Raw genomic sequence first — 13,556 nt, forward strand, 5'->3', positions numbered from 1 at the left:
TGAGTGGGCAACTTATTTTTCCATCCATGTGCCAGTTCGAGATATGGAAGACATAAGTCCTAATGACATTATATATTATAACTGGAACTTATACACGTTGTATATTCTACATTATGCCACTGTGTGCACTGTGACCCCGCATTATAACTATTTACGTCTTTATTCTCTTAATACGACCGTTTACTCTCCCATACGGAGACTCAGTCTATCATATCTTTACGAGCATGGGGTCTATACTGTGACCTCGGTTGCTATGGCAACTGTCGTCAGGGAACAGGCCAGCTTGACCCTATCAGTATTTTCACAGCTATCCCAAGACACAGACAGTGAGCTATTGTTTTTAGGGTTAGAAACCGACTTATAACTCTTCCAGATGATGCTAATGAAAAGATCTAAAGAGGGAAAAAAAACCCTTCACATTCTCCTGGAGTGAAAGGATATTTTATTGGATTTCATTACCAAGATGAGTCTGTGGAGTGACTGTCATGAATCAGCACATGTTCATGCAGAGTGACTTTTCCAGTCTGCAAGAAATGTGCAAGAAGCGCCTGAATCACTCAGTGTTCCCCATTAATCTGCTCATTTACAGCAAAGTGACTCAAAAGCCTGGTCCAGTGTTTTATGGGGTGCACCGTAAAAATAAAGACAACGGACGTTTAAGTTAGACAGTTTAACTTAAAGTCACACGTCACATTGTACACATTTATCAGTTTGTCATTTTTAATTATGTGAGCAGCCAGATTCAGATCAGGATCAGTGCTGACAGATAACACTTCTGAAACAGATCAAAAATATCAGAACTACAGTAGATCATTTTATTGACCTGATGTGAAACTGACAAACTCATCTAATTAAACTGAGCTCATGATAAAAGAAGAGTTTTAAATCATTGATTTTGCAATTTTTTTCCCCCGATCAAATAAAAAACTAAAAACATTGAGTGAACTAAAGTTTGTGAACTAATGATGATGTGATTGAAATTTGTGTCAAATTATTATTATTATTATGTTGTAGTAAAATAAGTAGACAAAGCACATAGACTAAAATGTTCTTCTACAGGACATAAATAGAAATCCAGACTGGGCTGATATTAGATATACACCCTACAGCGTCAACTAATTACATGTCTAAATAAATAAAAATATATATATATATTAAAAAAAATGAAGCATAATTTATACTGTAGCTTTAAAATTTTACTATGGCAGACAGCTAAATAAAACACATTTAATTCAAAGTTTGTGTCTGTGAAGTTCATCTCCAGATGTCTGGAAGGCAGGGCCAATCCCAGCAACCCCTGTGGCACTTTTTTGGACCTGCTCTCGGCTATATTACACTGCCCTGGGTAAAATAACTGTCTACTCAGTATACACACACCACTCAGAAAATGTAATGACCCTCCAGTTGAGCTGAATTATTTCTTCCCAGTGCTCTCCAGCCTAACAACACTTACATTTAAGGGCTTTTCAGCTGATTTTCAAGACCAATTCTAATGGAATAAGTCACACGAGACATTCAGAAAAGAACGACTGTTTTCGACCGTTTCCCTCCAACTGTCTCATTTGCATTTACATATTTTTTTTTCACTTCATTTCACTCCCGTTGCTTAATTTTTCCCTGTACTGAAAGTAAGTAAGTGAGTAGTAAGTTGTGTTTTAAACTTTCCATGTCATGATCCTCTGCGGAGTTAACAGAACGGTTGGACGTTTTGGGAAATAAGTTTGTGTCACTGGTAACTGGAGATGGTTAGCGTAGCTTAGCACAAAGACTGGAAACGGGGGGAAACAGCTAGCCGGGCTTTGTCCAAAGGAAACAACATCTGCCAGCCAGCACCTGGCACAATATCTCACAAATTAACATACTGTATATCTACACTAACAATATCTATTTGATTCAATCTGCACAAAACCCAACGTTTAAAAAATGCAGGTTTTATGGGGGGGGTTATTTATTGGACTATATCTTCGGATATTGCAGTTTATGCTAACATGAAGTAACCAGCTGCTGGTTGTAGCTTTAATTAATCAACATGGCTATATCTAGCATTTGGAAAGAGCCAAGCTAGCTGTTTTCCCCTTTTTTCCAGTCTTTATGCTAAGCTAAGCTAAGTTTCGGCAAAAACTCTTAAACTATAAATCCTTTGAATCTTTGGAAGTGGCAGTGTAGCACTGATAACACGTCTACATTCCTATTTAGCTACTTAAACAATTACGCCCGTGTGAAAATGTGAATTAACACGACACTTCACTTTAAAATGAACCCTGAAGAAGATACGTTTTTGCTTTGAGCGAACAAGAAGAAGCTATTGTCGCTGCCGCTCGCACCGATGTATCTCATCCTCATGGCCAGTATTTTCTCCTCCTTATCTCAACCGTGTGCGACGGCCTTCAGTCAGCCGCCCGCTCGGAGACGTCTCGTAGAGCCTCTGAACTGAAATCCATTTAAACAAGTCCTTCAGGTTTTGATGAGTTGGGACCGTTCGTTCTGTTCCACTGAGGAAGCTGTAGCCAGCACAAATATCAGTAAGGTGACCTTCTCCGTGTCCTCCCGCTCGCACACCTTATGCCAAGTGGCTGAACGGGGGACACATGTGGGCCAGAACTGACCATCTATAGCATCAAACAGACGTTATAAAACTATGGTGCTTTTCTTTTCTTTTTTTATTTGCCTTTCTTATTTCATTTTTCTTAATATGTATGTGGAGTTTCCATCTCCATGCTGTTGTGCCCACACTGCTTCTCATTGTTACCGCAGCAGTAAGTAACAAGACAGGTTAATGCACTGGCTGTCTGATATACCGCAGCTGTTTGGTAGTTATTGCCTGGACAAGTGGATGTTTAACACCCGTGCTTACTTTGGTAGAATATGAATAAAAGAGATTTTTCGAAAGCACAATAGACTCCCACTAATTACGCCATGTGTTCCTTAAACATTGATCCGGGCGATTTGTGATTCGCAGCAGCATCACCTCATCACCTCATCACCTCATCACCCTGCTGCCGACTCTTGCCGCTGCACCTCGCTTTAATACAAATCTCAAGCCACTTCTCAACCTCTTCAACACCTCCTGTAGCAGCTCACCGCTCCTCTTCGTGCCACTGTATGCTAACAGCCTCGCTTGAAGGCTGATGTTGGCAAATCTGTGTGTCAAAATCAAAGAGTAGCGAGACTGGGTCCTCCACAAAGGGAGAGGGGGAGGAGAGGGAGGAGGGGGGGGAGAGAATCAGCTTAGATGAGTCGGCTGAAGCCCCGGGAGCGAGTGAGACGGGCGGAGACAGAGAGAGGCTATATGCAGTCTCTGGCGTGTGTGCATAGGAATGGAAATGGAGTTAAACTGGTTGCTCCTTCGCCTCCATCTGCAATAACAGCTGGTGATGCTGTGACATAAAAGACAAAGAAATTGAGAAGAAGAAAAAAAAAAAAAACTAATGCCCTGAGGCATTTGTTCCCATTTTTCTGAGAACTAACTTTATGTTGTCACAGTAAACATTTGTATTGTGATGGTATAGGCTACAGAGCTTGATTAATTGCTTCAGCTCAACAACAAGCATCCCTCCATATGCTGCTGTTTAGATTCTTCCCATACTGTATCGCTCTAATAAATTCATTACATCCAACGGAGCTAAGCACTTTGGATTTGTTTCTCGTTTGCGATGAAGTGATTATTGTTTTTCCCTCCATGAATGGGAATTAAAGTAAACCCCCCCCCCCAAAAAAAATCTGGCAGGTCAATCATTTTGAACTCCTTTCATTGTTCGGCACAGTCGGGATGATGTTACTGGATGTGAGTCTTATCTGTGGATGCGCCGCTGTCCTGAAGCAGAGCTAACACGGAGGAAAAGGGGGCTTGCCAGTAGATAAAGAGAAAGAGACAGACAGCTAAATAATCAGCCTGCAAAGACCTGGCAGGGGAATGTAATTACCGAATGAATGGACAAAGCATCCGTCTCTCCGGAGGCTTCTGGTGGGATCTCTGAGGATGGAGAGATGGGCAGGTGGAAACTGAGAATGAGGTGGAAACCAGGTGAAGAAACGAAGGGCAAAGCGAGTGCAGGAGGCCGCTGAGGGCATCGCCCGTCACGTAGCTCACATATACACTATATTGTAAACATGCTTGAGATGCAGCAAAGAGAAAGACTAACAACATTTTGCACAAATTAGCATATGTATTGTAGAAATTATATTATGCTCATCTTATATATATATTTAGCTGGCTTTAAGTCCCCCTGTTTAGCATTTATAAGAAGTATATGAATATTTAATAGTTTATAATGCACTATCATGTAGTTATGAGCTCATATAAGTGGTTAATAATATATATGTTAACAACTATAACACTTACAATGTCCTTATAGATGCTTAAAACTGCATTATTTAGCCACATGTTTAGCATTAAATGCTAATTAGAGTAAATATTTTATCAGAATTTCCATTTTCAAAGTTTTGAAAAAGTGAAATATAAATTCAGTTGTTGTGTTTGTATCCATCAATTCTTCCTCCAGAAGCCAAGCCTGTCATCGGTATCATGTGTTCGACCGTGTCTGTTTGTGTCGTGTGTTTCTGAACAGAGTATGCGCCCTGCGGCTGGTTATGAACTCTCCTCGGTGGTTTGTTTTCGTATGAGAAAGGTGAGAGAGTGTTTGGCTTTCATCTGACCCTATTCAGCTCTACAGCGCTGAACGGTGTTCCTGAGAAACGTCCAAAATCCATACGGACTGTCCGCTCGGCAAACACACACTCTGACCCGAGAAACAGAGAGAAATAATGACAGCTGAGCTTTTGGTTTTTCGTGCTGAAATTTCTCCTCGCTCTTTGCTGTGTTGATTTTCCTTCTGTCCTAACCATTGCTTTACACATTTGCATCCGATATTAGTTTCATTCTCCTAGTGAAGAATTAATTGGAAACTGAAATTGCGTTTCAAATTGTTTCAACTTGCATTGACTGACCTAATTAGTTCGATGATTACGCTCACTGGGAAAGGATCCTTGCCTAAATGATGTGACTAATTTGAATGAATATTTCAAACCCATGTCTGCAATTAATGTCATTTACATATGTAATGTGTCTGCTTGATTACTTAATTATGTTTATATTCCCTGATGATGTCACTGCCAGGTGTATTTCTCATAGTAAAATAAGGAGAGACCCCAGCAGATGTCCTCGTTCATTCAAGTGGTACAAACTAAAACTGTGGCCCTCCCTGCTGTGCTGAGCTGTCGTGTTGCCCGCCATGACGTTACATCTACCCCTGATAAATATATTCACTGCCATCCACTGATTTGTCAGGAACTGACAGAAATGGATTTTCTTTGTAGTCAGTTCCCCGTGGAACTGGAAAATTAAATAATAATAAAAGAAAGATAATAAATAATCTAATAAATAAAATATAAACAAGTCTTTCTTTATCTGGTCACAACAATGTTGGACTGATGTTGTCAAAGGGAAAATATGCCCTGAAAAGCTGGTGTGATGTTTTGGTTTTCAATTAATATTTTGATTAAAACTTTAATAAGCATTTTTCTGTAGTTTTAGTCATCTAGTATTCAAACGGGAAAATGTCTGCTTCAGTTGAAGTGTTTTGTGATACAGTTTGAATTGTTTCACTGGATTTCTTGGAAAAATATTTGACCTGAAATGAATTTAAATTACTGAAAAGTTTTAAGTGGAATTAGGAATGAGGTGAACAAAACAGTCCAGTAAGTATTTCCTCCTCTGGTGGGAGCAACATGTTCATTCTTGCAGACGAGAAGATTGATACTGCTCTCATATCTGTCTGTTTATTACAAGGCTGCAGCCGCTTAGCTTAGCTTCTCTTAGCATAAAGTCCCACACTTAGACTTCAATAAAACCAAATATTGTTGTTTTTATATGTCAGATTTAGTGATTTACAGGTGCCGGTAGGTGGAGCTCGTTACTTACATGAATAGAGCCAGGCTACCTGTTTTCAGTCTTTATGCTAAGTTAAGCTAAGCTAAGCTAACCAGGATAATTAAGCTTTTCATCCAGCTCTTGTCATCTCTTGCTCCTGGCCCCTCTGGGCTTTCTGAGGCCCAGAGCTCACAATGTGGCAATTAGTTTGATTCATTCATTAAGTTTCATTAATGGAAACTCTAGTTTTAACACTAGTTTTAGTTCATATTATGCTGCTTGTACTAGCAGCAATTAAGTAGCTAAGAAAAGGGGGGGGGGGTGAATGGGGAACCTGGGCCCCACCAGCTGGTTTGTCCGGCCCTGCCAATGAAGCAAAGCTTCAGAAAAAAAAGTGATGTTACACAAAATGACAGATCCATTGTCAAGATTCTTCTAAGCTTTGATTTTTTTCAAATGTGAATTATTGTTTTGGATCGTTTTCATTCTTTAGGCGTCTCACTTCGATTCAAGTGAAACCACATCTTTAGTTCTTTGCTGCTTTTTGACCTGGTTACAACTCGCGCTATAAGATCTGGAACCACTGGTTTATTTAAAGCTTGTTTTTCTGAAATATCCTGCTCCAAACTGTGTGGAAGCTGAAAGTTTAAAAACTGTAAACACCCGACAACAAAATGTCAGCAACATGAGTAATAAACAGAATCCAGTGAAAAACATTACCATTAACAGGCAGGGGAATTAATAACTAAGTCAAATCGATATCTTCCAATAAAACAAGACCAGGATATTTGAGGATGACAGGTGCTTCATAATAAACGAATTTCTGATTTTCAATGAACAAGGCAAAAATCCAAACCACGTCTCTGCCCAAGTGATGAGTGTGGGATCATGATGTTTATTAGAGAGAGTGAATGGAAACAGAAATAAAAGCTGGACGAGCCCCCGGGATCTGCAAGAGCACACGGCAAAGAGCTCCTTGATTTCCTCTGATGTCAAAACCCGGAGGAAAATCAATATGAAGAATGAAGCCTTATTTACACACGCCACCTGATAGACTGCGGCTCGCTGCACGATGTCAACAAGCTATTAATGTTTCAGGAGAAGATGCTTTTTGAGGCTAAGTGGGGAATTAAACGATGGGAGTTCTATTTTTACCCATAAGCACACTGGCGACATTTTAGCGGGACAGATGTTTTTGTCTTTTTTTTTTTGTTAACTCCAATTTAGCCCAGAGAGCTCCTGTAGCCTAAGTGTAATCAGACAGACATTTGCAATTCTTAATCTCAACCTGGCAATCCGGTTCAGAAGACGAGCACACACACACACACACACACACACACACACACACAATGGGGATTATCCCATATGGGCTGGGCTCACTTTATGTCACATATGGATAAACCAAGAGCTGAGATGTGTAATAAAGTGTAATAAGGAAAGAAAGATGATAAATGTCTGCATTGTTTTCTGCTTGATTCTGCAGAATCAAAAACAACCACAAAGGCCAGAAAATATTTAAATAACTCCACGAAAAATCTCCAAATGAAAAGCCCCCCAGTCTGCCCATATGCCGCAGTCAGTTAAGGATTCCCTGTCAGGCTCAATCAAAGTTTGAATGTGGAGCGGAATACATTTTCGCCATCACCGACAGTCCCTCGCTACCCCTGAGTGAACCGTTTGTTGAGAGAAACATAAAAGGTTTGCTCGGTGGACATGTTTTTGCCCTCGGGGGTACACAAACTCAATAGCTAGCTAGCTAGCTAGCTAGCCGTCTCTACTTGAGTGCACCTGCGCTTTCCTAGTGGCAGACACTGAAAATTGAGGTCATGAACCTCGTGAGTATGTGAGTCAAGATGCCTCTGTGTTGAAATCTCTTTTTTTTTTTTTTTTCTCGCTCTCAGGTTAAATCTCCTTGAAATATCCATTCAGGTTATTTCTACATATATAGATATAGGCTCTATACCTTATTACTGACTACACAAATTACACATTAAGTGAATTTGCAGCCTGTTTTCTTTCTTCTTTTTTTTTGCACAATTCAGTCATCTCATATATCCGATTCTCTTTGTGCACATCTTCTTTTTTGTGTAGTAAACATCACTGTGTGCGCTGACATGATGTGACTCTGTTTAAGTTCTTAAACCCCTCCGACTGAACTTGAACTGCCTTGTGAGCATGGACAGACTATGAGACAAACGGGCCCCTGGGCACAGACGTACAAAAGCCCCCCCCCCCCACGGCTCCTACATGAGATCAAGGCACTCAGACTAAAAGAGACACAAAGCCACAAATGATGCACAATGAAAGAGAAACAAAAGTTCTGTCTCTTTGTAGTCGGTTTGTGTTTCTTTATAGTCGTTTGATTGACTTTCCAGCAACAAACATTCACACTCACTTCAAACAGAGGCTCTGGCCCCGGGGCCCTCTGACCTCTTGGGGTAGGCCCGTGCATTATAATCCTTCCACGCCTTTTTGAAAAGCGACTTTATGCAACCGTCGTCAAAACAATAGCCGGGGTGTCAGTAAACTTGCAAATGCGGCCGTGGCTATACGGCAGGTACAGCACAGTATATCATGTCTGCTGAGACTGTGTCAGTGCATCCAAACGGGTCACGAGCAGGTGAGAGACAGCTGAGGACAGCAGGACGACAGCGAGAACAGCTGATCCCTGCAGAACCGGCTTGGAGCTGACCCAGATGAGGACGCTCCACTGTAATCGGGTTCCCTGAGGTAATCTAGGCAGGACATTATCTGCTTCGCTGCTTCTCTGCAGCATCTGGAGGGCTCCGCCACCTGCTCTGGAAGGCCTCACGCCGCTCCTCCTTTTTTTTTTTTTCCTGTTCGGAGCTTCTCCTCTCCTGGACTGAGCGAAAACATCACGCAGCCTGAGGAAGCGCGGCTCAGGTCCTCGTCGTGAATTAGGTGCACTGAGAGTCACATGCGCTAATTGCCACGAGGAATTATCTAGCAGCAAACAAAAATCATCTCCCCAATTAGATGTTTCCCATGCATGCTGTTCCTACACTTATTATCTTCATGCCCTGGTCATTTCTAAATTGCCAGTTGTGCTCTCTTTTGCATCTTAATGTTAAATTAATTAAACGTGCCTTATAAGTTGCCTTTAGCAACTAAGAATCTTTTAAGTCTTTTTCTCTTATTCCAAGTGCAATCGGAATTTAAAACTCTCCAAATTGACCTGTAAGACCTGCCTCATGTTATGTTTTATATTCTGTATTAATTATCTTTTTGTGGAGTTTTCTACAGTGCCCTTCAACAGAGCTTTGCTGCTATTATTTGCTCTACTACATGGTCTAAATTTGGGGCATATTTCATATTTCAGTGAGGTGAATACAGTTTCTCTCCGTGCTGGGAAAAGAAAAGTTATGTTCCTTTCTGAATAGTTGATCATTTTGCTTTTTCACATGGCTTCATTCAAGTTCTGCTTAATTCTGAATGACTCGTGCGATGATGAAGAAGCAAGTTACTGGTATTGAAAAAGAGATTGCATGCTCTTGCCATTTCCTCCAGGCCTTTTAAAGCATTTTCATATATTAATCTGATGCTACCAGGTATCAGGCAACTACAGTGATGATTTCTTATCACTAAGATTAAAATAAAATGCACACGTCAGAAATGAAAGAGAATCTGACTTGTGAATCTGCCTTTGAAAGGTCAAAAAACTATACAAGCGTGATTTGTTTTCTTTCTCCTGCTCTTTCTCCAGCTATTTTTCTGTGCATGTTTGACTTTGTGCATGTGTTTGTATTATATTGGTAATGTTTTATGGAACAAAACTGTTGCATTCTGCTGAAACATTTCAGCCACATTTCCATAATTCTATATATATGTATACCAGAGCGGAGACTTTCCATTATTTTCAGAGAAGACAGACACGAGCAGAAAACTAAAGTCATCTGTAGCGCGGTCATCTTCCTGCCTGAGGGTTAAACTAATGATGGCGCTCTGCGGGCGGATGGAAAAACATGGATTAATATGCCAAAAATTTAAGTGTGATGAAACAAGCTTGTGTCCCCACAATGAGACTCACCATTTTCTAAAATTACAGTTTAATAACAGGAGGTTGGAGGAGGAGAGGGAGGAAGGGGGGTGGGGGGTGGGATGCTGCTGCAGAGAACTCCATTGTGTGAATTTTGATTTATCCCTGTCTAGAAAAACAACACGTTTGTGTATCAGGAGAAGCAAAGCTGGATCTATATGTAATCTTAAAAAAAAAAGTAATTTTGAATGTTTTGATCCTGCACGATGCAGCGGCTGGATGTAATTTGATGAACAGTGCGATTAGAAAATTGGACTGAATATGTTAAGTCGACCTGAAACAGATGTAGCCTGGAAGCTATCAGGTTGGCTGGATCGATATCTGCACGCCGAGCTGACAAAGTGGTGAAGCAACATAAACTCCACTACTTTCTTCCTTTTAGTAAACAGCTCAGAGAAGATCACAGCGGAGTGACATGTGGAACATCTGAGATCCATCTTTTCTCTGTGGGCGTGGGTTACTCCTTATCACGCAGCGTGAACCTTATTTCCCTCTAAAAATAGAAAAAAGTAATTCCTCTGAGTTTCTTTGCTCCCAATAAGGAAAAATAAAATGGAAGTGATTACTGTCTAATTGGACTGCACTGATACTGCTGTGAGTTTCTCCTTTACACAAACACATGAATACACACTTAAATCTACGCCTCTGTCTTCTGTATTTACTCAAAGGTCAAATAAAAGAATATTAATTTACTCTACAATTCCTTCATTAGCATGTTGTCAAGTTACAAAGAGGTCATACCAACAGTTAATGAAATACAACTAAAGCACAACTTTAATACGAAAATCTAAAAATACAGCGAGGTCTCAGCACGTCAGCGCTGAAGGCTCATTTAAGTGATGCACTATAACTCAAATGGTTCCCATAATAGACACTGGAAAGTCACTCAGCCTGACCCTGTTCTTCAGATATGGGTTTAATTGCCCAGAATATGAAGTGAGAGATCCCCTCACTTATCAAATTAACAGCTCAGAAAGGGACACTAAAGTGCTTAAACACTTGTTTCTGTGGAATGAGTCGTGCCAAAGGTAAGCTGTTTATCTGTTAAAGAGCTGGGGGGGGGGGGTAGAGAGAGAGAGAGAGAGAATATCTCCTTGAGGGAGTGAAACATGATGTAAATGCCACTTTTAGTTTGGTGCTACAGGTCAATTCGATAGGATGCGCAGGAGCGTCAGACTGGAAACAGGCAGATGAAAGAAGCTCTAAGCTGACATTTTAGTTGACTTTATTTCTGTGCGCTTAGAGAAATTAAGCTTTAGGAGCAACACGGAGACACACACCCACCCACACACACACACACACAAACACACACATATGTATTAGTGATTTTAAGTAGTTATGATGTAGGATTTTTCTTTTGTCGAAGAATCTTTTCATTGTGTTCCAACTAAAAATCTTTCGCCTTTGGTTTAGAGTTATATATGAGGACTGGACTGCAAGAGTCTGTGGTTTACAAGTGAAGCCACAGTGGAGTATGAATGAGACCTTCACTCTTAAGTCTGGAAAAAAAAAAAAAGAAGCTTAATACGAGAGAAAACTGTAGATGGATTTTGCAGCTACCAGATCGTCAGTTGATATGAGGTCATGAAAAGGCATTTTACACTGAAACTTTCAGCTAAGTGTCTACGTTTATGGAATAAAAGGCCCATGAACCCAGTAAAACTCCATTATTGCTTCTTATATAACTTCTAACGTCTTTCAGACTGGACCGAGGTGTGAGTCCTTCTGATGGAAACGCATGTGGTGTATCTGCACTGAGACTAAACAAGCCAGACTGAGGAAAAGCTTGTTAAAGATGCAACAGAGGATGCGTCTGCGCTTCCTGCGTGTGTCTGTGGAAGTTACTGCGTTCAGAGTATGTGGCGCTGAATACAACAACCCGGGACGATTACACAGAACATGCGTGTAAAAGATGCGGCGTATTATTAATGTTTCCATTTGTCCGGCTCAGTCATGCTGAAAGCTGAAGTGTTGTTTCGGTGGCGTGGATACAAATTCCAATCAAAGCACCAATAGTGTAAACACAGTAACACATACATTCAGACAAGCATGCATGCAGACGCACACGTCTCCTAGTGGATAAACCTCGTGATGTTTTATTCATGGCAGCGGAGGTATAGCCACACGTGAGCTATCATATTTCTCCATAAGTGTCCTGTGCAGCTCTGGCTTGGCCCAGATAACGGAAAAAAAAAAAAAAAAACCTGCCTGGAGGGGAGACACAACACCGCAGGACGTAATAGAAGCTATCATAATGCTCAGCAGGAGAGGCGTCCAGGAGCTCACACTGTGGCGGCGTGGCAGAAACACCTCCTCTCAACGAGGGGCGTGCAGCCACGGCGCTGTGTTGTGGCGCAGCGCTTTGAGGTTTGAAAGGCAAGATTTGATTCAAGTCTGTTTTTAATTGAATTGACTTGAGTTTGCGGCGCTGAAATGTTACCAGCGGATTACTATTTACACAGCTAAAAACTTATTGTAAAAGCCTGAGTTTGAGTGACTTGAGCAAATGTTTGTTCTTCAGTCTGCAGAGCTGAACAGGAGAGAGGAAGTAGCTGAAATCATCATCAGAGACTCTGAGCTGCTGTGGCCTGAGGCTGGAAATACAGACCTTCAAAAACTAGTAACTTGGTTCATGACTTAATCAAGTTATTGGATTGAATAGTTGCACCCCTCCTCTCGATAACTTACGCACCAGTGCTTGAACCTGTTTAACCATTCTCTACGGGACTGTTGATACAACCAAACACTGACTGTAAACACTGGAAGACATTCCTTCCTGATTGGACTCCACGCGTTGTTTCTAAATCGTCTTGCAGCTTAAAAACCCATTCAAACGTCCCCTGTGGCTCTTTTTTCTTATTATTTTTTATCGACATCCCCTTTATGACCTACATAGATTAACCAGGAGACAGGGGGATCAATACATGATAACAGCTTTCCAATACATGATGGAATGTATTGCCGCAATTACGCTAATCAGTTTGCCTTCTATTAAGACTGTAAGTTTGCCTACCTACTTCTGCATTCAATATTTATCAATATTCCATTTCACCACGTTAAACTGTACTGACTCTGATCTTCCATGGCAGCCTGTTTAATGACACGGGGCTCAACAGTCTATACTCAGACTTAATGGTCCGGTCTCGTATATTTTATAGGCCTACAGTATTCCTCTGACAAAACCTGTGTTCTGTCAAGCTGAACACATATGGAACCAAATGGAGCAAACTGACGAGATCTGACGCACAAGCTTGTCACAATGTAAAAGGCCAAAGTTAAAGCAGGAACTGATGCAGATGAGTCAGTCTGGAATAAGTCAAATCAGGTTTGTGGATTTCTGCTGAGCACCAGTACTTTGAAGACTAAATTTAGAGAAGGTTTCGTTGGCAGACAACAACGTTAAAGTGGCTCAAAAAACTACTCCAAACAGCAGTATTGTAGCCTAGAAAACACATGAAAAAAAATAGTTCCAGTAACTGGTTGCAAGCCATGCCCTTTTCTAAGACTGCATGTTATCTATTTGTTTGCATATCCTGCAGCACACCAATAATCTGAAGTTAAACCTGCCTCTTGAAGGATTAATTCAGCCTAAGCCCCTTTTTTTGAGCCCTGTCATTAGCTCTATTCATT

General features: G+C 40.9%; 1 protein-coding gene and 1 long non-coding RNA gene across 4 annotated transcripts in view; one reads left to right on the forward strand and one right to left on the reverse strand.

The window, feature by feature from the left end:
• LOC130161182 (RNA-binding Raly-like protein) overlaps positions 1–13,556 on the reverse strand; it is an 89,380-nt gene that overhangs the window by 74,186 nt on the left and 1,638 nt on the right. The window lies entirely within an intron of this gene.
• Positions 1–13,556, forward strand: part of LOC130161183 (uncharacterized) — a 116,739-nt gene that overhangs the window by 26,290 nt on the left and 76,893 nt on the right. The gene's annotated exons all lie outside the window — the stretch shown is intronic.

This window comes from Seriola aureovittata, chromosome 20, assembly GCF_021018895.1.
Source record: "Seriola aureovittata isolate HTS-2021-v1 ecotype China chromosome 20, ASM2101889v1, whole genome shotgun sequence".
Taxonomy (NCBI): domain Eukaryota; kingdom Metazoa; phylum Chordata; class Actinopteri; order Carangiformes; family Carangidae; genus Seriola; species Seriola aureovittata.